We start from the raw sequence: 6,000 nt of genomic DNA, 5'->3' as shown, positions 1-6,000 counted from the left end.
AATATAATATAATATAATATAATATAATATAATATAATATAATATAAAACAGTTGAATTCTCAAAACACTGAGTTCAAGAATTAAGCCACTAACCAATTCAGCTTTCTCTTGTGAATTGCTTTTCAGCTTCAGTAGACTATGAATTTGCCCAGAACTGATTGACCCAGGCTTCCCTGACAAACTGACAAAATCCAAGGCTTTGGAGGCAATTTAAGGCAATTAGATCCTAACTCAGGCCAGACAAGATGCTTGGTTTTTTTGTTTTGTTTTGTATTGTTTTTTAGTAGCTACTTAGCTTATTCCTCCACCTGGTGGTCACATATGGAATTGCAGCTACCCATGATTTCCCCCTTCTCAGGATTTTTCTCTTAAAAATATTTTTTCCCTTATTTAAACTTTATTTTGAAATGTAAAATGTGTGAGAGGACAGGGTGGCCATTGCGGGTCCTCAGTGGGATCCTAGGGGTGCAGTTTAAAAAAGATTTAAAAATGTAAAATCCGATTTTCTTAAGTTGAATATAATTTATCTTTAAATCTCTCTGGTTCTATAAGTTACCACCATGTATTGGTGAGAACTCATAAGTATTAGCTGCTCAAATTTATAACTTTTCAGTCTTGGGCGTATGTAGTTTCTGTGTGTGTTTGGGGATGTTTTCCTTTGTTGATTCCAAGAACTTATTGCTAATATATGACAGGCACAGAGGTAGATGCTAGCAGGAACAAGAATGATCTGAATGTCAAATTAACATGATGCTTCTAATTATCCTTCATGAAACAGGAAGCCTCTTTATTAATCTATAAAAGAACGAAACCTAACATAGTAAATGATATTTACTGATCACCTACTATCTGGTAGAACACATGTCATTTCTGAGAAAATGCCACAGCTCATTTGCATTTTTGAAATGTAGTAAACAGTATATTGTAGTCATTACTAGGCTGTTTGGCAGTCATTCTTGAGATTCCCGTGGATGTTAAGTTCGTTGCTGAAAGTTTGAAGGAAAATGCGCTATTTATGTAGTTTCAAAGTATCTTTTCGCAAATTACTTATCACAACAGGAAGAGGAATAAATTTACAGGGGAGAGACAGCAAGCTCCACCTTAGCCAAGTGACCAGTTATCAAAATGGGACAAACCAACATCATGAGTGGACTGAGACCACAGGCACTAAGGGCTTACACCATTTTTATGGCATTTTTCAAAAAAAAAAAAAAAAAAAAAAAATAACCCGAATTTAATCAGGAGAAAGCATTAGACAAACTCAAATTGAGGAACGGTCTAGAAAATAGCTGGCCTGCATTCTTCCAACATATAAAGTCACGAAAGCAAAGAAAGACTGAAAAACCGTTCCAGATAAAAGATCTGACAATTGCAACAGGGGGAAATAGCTACAAAGTACACAGCTGGGATATGTTCATGGATACCTATATCTACCTATCCAGAGAATGATAAAAAACAAATTTGGCAAAAATGTAAATCATTGGTGAATAAGGAGAGAGAGTGTATGGGAGTTCTTTTTACAATTCTGCGCCAGTTTCCTGTGACTTTGAAATTACGTAAAAACGTTAACCCAAAACAGTGTTCCCCCCCACAAGCTCGTTGGGGACAAAGAACCGGTCTCTGTAAAACGAAAGGGCTGTGCACTTCTAGAAGAAAGTGTGAGGGAGCACAGGGCGGTTCAAAGAGGAAACCCATCAGTCCGGGACCGGCGCTGCCAGGGAAGGTGCCCTGCAGCGGAAGGTCGGGGGGCAGCCCTGTGCTGGGGGGAGGGCCCTCTGCGCCGAAGGACCACACCGAAAACACCAGGAGGCGCAGAAGGGGATGGCTTAGACGGGGCGAGAAAAGGGCCGCGGGTTTGCCCCGAAGTCCAGGCCTGGGCTTTGAACGCCCAGCAGCCGGGTGGGCGGGTCGCCCCGCTGCAGAGGGAGACGGGCGCGGGACCCACCGCCTCCCACCCCCCTGCGTCGGGTTCCCCAGTCGCGTATTTCTGGGCGGAAAAGGGCGTGCCCAACAGTCAGGCCGTAGGTCCCTCCGGGCCTGCAGCTGGCCCGCCCCGCGCGGGGACCTCGGAGCCGCTGACGCACTCGGAACGCCCGCGACTGGCCAGGTTTCCCCGGCAACGAGCGTCGAACCGCGGTCCCGGCGCTCGCGCCCATTCGTCACTTCCGGCCTCTCGTCGCGTACCCTGCGGCCTGTGGAGCGGTTCCAATTGGGAGCATCTCTCCCCGTGTAGCTGGGCTGTCGTGACGGGGTTGGGATTAGCCAACAGCCAACTCGGATTCTGCGGGAGGAGCTGTTGGGGACGCAGGTGGAGCTTGGCTTCCGTCGTCCTGCCAGTCGCTTTCAAATCCGCCCCCTGGGCGCCGCGGTTAAAGGACGCCTAGCTGCCAGCTCTAGAGCATGCGCACTTCCCACCGACGCAGGTTTACTGATCCGCTGCTCCGGGATTTCTGCGCAGCCCGTGGGATTGCAGACGGGCGGGCCGGGGGCGTGTCGGTGGTGGGGCGTGTCGCGCGAGCGAAGGCTTTGATTGGTCGGTTAGAAGCCCCGCTATGCGACCCGCTGTCGACCTCTGGCGGGCTCTGGAGTTTCATTCATTCGCTCATTCATAGAATGGATTGATTCACTCAACTTTCCCTGAGAGTACGTTGTGTCGGAGCTTGTGCTCGGCGCTGGGGATTTAGACCCGAGTCGGACTCCAGGAGTCCACGATTTGGCTGGCTCCCTCCTTTGCAACCGTGTCGCCTCTCTTCTCCGCCCTTGCAAAGGGAGGGGACACCCATCCCATCCTCCTGCAAGGACCTCAGCGGAGAGCTCCCCCGCCCCAAAGCAGCAGTGGAACACTGAAAGGCTTTACCTCGGAAAAGAGTGTAGCTCTTCGCGCGGGTGTCGTGAAGTTTAACCTGAGCTTTGGCGCTTCTCTTGGTTTGAATCCCGGCTTTGCCCCTCACTCTCTCTGGCCTCTGGTTGTCCAGCGCTGGCTAAGACTCGAGTCTGAGTAATGCCAAGGTGAAGGATTTCGTAAACCAAAATCAAAGTTTGGCCTCCAGGTCCAAAGCACCCTGTCGAACCAACACAGTGGTAATAAAACTGAGTTGTAAATATCCGCTGTCTGACTCTGTGTCTTGTTTCCCAATTGTTCCACACTCAGGAGGGGAAAACGGATGTTATTGCTTAGTCCCCCTAAATCAGAACAACCTACCTCGTAAAGTCCTCATGAGGGTTACGAGAAATTTTGTGATCAGCATATTGCACGTTACCTGCCAGGTAAGTGGTGGCTTTTGTGATTTTATTACTGTGAGGGAATAGATGGGAAAGACCGGCTCCAGTGGCTGGTGTTTAGTGGTATTAGGTAGTTGTAGCTAACAAAATGTAGCTAACAAAATGTAGCTAACCTCTTCCCTTTTCGCTTGGGAACTAGAGAGCCCAAGTGAGACAGGGCACTACAGGCGTGTTTGAGTAGACTGCAGGGTAGAACAGAGCCCTACAACACGGAGAGGGGTAAGGAACCCTTTATGCTCTTGGGGGATCAGAAATCCTGAGGGGTGATGGACTTGGCCCAAAGTGGGGAGATCATATCGCTTGACCAGAACACTTGTGGTCAGGACAACAGGCATAAACTGGGATTGTTTCAGAGAAATCAAGGTATGTGGTCACCCTCTCCCAAAGCTGAAGAAGCAGCATGTGACAGTGTTGAGATGGAACCCCAGTCTGCCCCACTGTGTCTCAACACGCTTTCTCCTATGTGATTTTATTGAATCCTGGCGACCGCCCATGAAGTGATTATCCTCGTTTTATGGATGAAGACATTGAGGTTGTGTAGTTAGTGAGTGATGGGGAAGGTGCTCTCCCTGCACTCGTGACTCATGTTTCAGTGACGGTTCTCAACTCCACAAAGCCTCCTGGGCGTTGGTCCTCATCTTTGGGATGTTTCTGATAAGCCTCAAATTCTGCCTCATTTTATTGGAGAACTTCCTAATAGAGCTCTGTATCATCAAACTTTCCACCTCCATTAGGACTTTTGTAGAAGGGATCTGGTATGGGTGAGGTTGGACCTGATTACTTTAGAGGCTCCTTCCAGTCCAACTTGAGTGCAATCTGCAGACTCCTGGAGAGCAGATTTTGTGATCTTCTTTGAATTCTGAACATTCAGATGAGACACTCAGGAAATGTTAAAGCTATGAAAGGGGCACAACTCCAGGAGCAAGACAGCCCTGGACTGGTGTGGACACCCCCATGGATCCATTTGAATGCCAGCCCGTACATTCTCTGGCCTCAGCTTTCTCGTTGGTAAAAATGTAGGCGAGTCTCCTTCTCTCTCTCCCTCTCTCTGTCTCACAGACTTGCTGGAACAATAAAATAAATTAGTATAAGTGAGTGCACCGTAAACAGAGAAACACTGTACTAAAATAGCAGTGTTTCCTTTTGCCAGCTTTCAGTCTCGCTTTTTAATTGCTTGTCTTATTCATTTAGAGAATAAGCACAGAGGAAGACTATGGAAAGAGCACAGGCCATGGAGTCAGACAGCCCTGGATTTGAATCCCTAAATGACACCAGCCATTTGTGTAACCGCAGCCAAGCGGTGTGTCCTTTCTGGACATCAACACTAAGAATAGCTACTCTGCATGGAGGTTATGAAGACAGTGTGAGCTAAGTCATGGAGCTCTGCACCTGGCACACAGACCTCCATCAAGGGTGGCCCAACAGATGGCTGTTTTCTGTAACTGTCAGCATTCGCTCCTAGTGCCGTGGAGCAGGCACTATGGGCATCTTTTTGTGCTGTCATGAAGGCGCTCTCGCTCAGTCCCTGTGTGCCTCTGTTGAAAACACCTCCTGGTTCTCTAGTATGCTGGAAATCTGCTCTACTCGTTTTTCCCTGAAGATCTGTTCTGCTTATAACTCATTCCTACTCTTTGGAAAACAATTCAATAAAAACTCAATTGGTTTTCCACTGGCCCTGGACGAGGATGAGGGATAGCATTTTATTATTTTATAGAAAACATGAATAATAAAGTAAGTCATAAAACAGCACCGGGCACGTAGCAAAGAGGCAATAAATGCTTGCCTGACTCCAAGCAAACATGGGTTTTCATGGCTGCTGTATTTGCTGAGGGGACCGTTCTGGTCTTCTATTACATTAAAAGAATTAATTAATTAAATTTAAGTAGACTCCATCGCCAGCTGGGAGCCCAATGCAAGGATTGAACTCAGGACCCTGACATAAAAACCTGAGCTGAGATCAAGAGTCCAACGCTTAACCGACTGATCCAGCCAGGTGCCCCTAGAAACATTTTTTTTTTTTTAATTGAAAAAGAAATACATGCTCATGGTAAAATATTTAAACAGAACACAAAGATGCACAAGGGAAAGAGTGTCTCCCTCCACCACCCTCAGTTCTCGAAGCCCTTTCTGGAGATGCACCATTAACAATTCCTTGTGTGCCTTTCCAAACATGCTGTGGATGATCTAAGGTATGTATGTAAATTCCTTTTAAATTTATTTTGAAAATAGAGAAGTTTAAATCCTTAAGTGGCTTCTGCCCTCTGGAACAGCTGCCCCGCCCCCCCTGCCCGGGCCATTTCGGGGTCGGTGGGGGCTGGGTGTGGATGGATTGCTGGGGCCCTCCAAGGGGGTAGAGGTTCCACCCACGAGGGATCGGACCTCGCTCCTGCTCCGGCTCTGACCTTTCACCTCGCGCCCCTGCCCAGCCCGGCTGCTGCGCGGGTGAAGCACGCCCAGGAGGACGCTTAGACCGCGCGTGCCTCAGTTTCCAAGCCTGCAAAAGGAGAACTTCTACAGCCAACAGGTAGTTCTGAACATCAGCGATCCCTTCTGTGGGTGCTTGGTCCCCGGGGCGGAGGGGAGCCTGGCAGGGGGAGGGGGCGGTGGGCTGACACTTTAGGGGTCTTGCCGGGCCTCGGCAGGGGCGTTGAAGTTTGAGCAGCGCGCCTCGAGGGGTTAGAAAGTGGCGCAGAGACACACACCCTGCGGGGTGTGGC

At 48.3% G+C, this 6,000-nt stretch overlaps 1 protein-coding gene across 1 annotated transcript in view; it reads left to right on the top strand.

The window, feature by feature from the left end:
* The window catches only part of TRAPPC9 (trafficking protein particle complex subunit 9), a 578,288-nt gene that overhangs the window by 7,312 nt on the left and 564,976 nt on the right, over positions 1-6,000 (top strand). The gene's annotated exons all lie outside the window — the stretch shown is intronic.

This window comes from Herpailurus yagouaroundi, unplaced genomic scaffold, assembly GCF_014898765.1.
Source record: "Herpailurus yagouaroundi ecotype Mexico unplaced genomic scaffold, PumYag 186, whole genome shotgun sequence".
NCBI lineage: Eukaryota > Metazoa > Chordata > Mammalia > Carnivora > Felidae > Herpailurus > Herpailurus yagouaroundi.
This window is presented reverse-complemented; position numbering and strand designations above follow the sequence as displayed.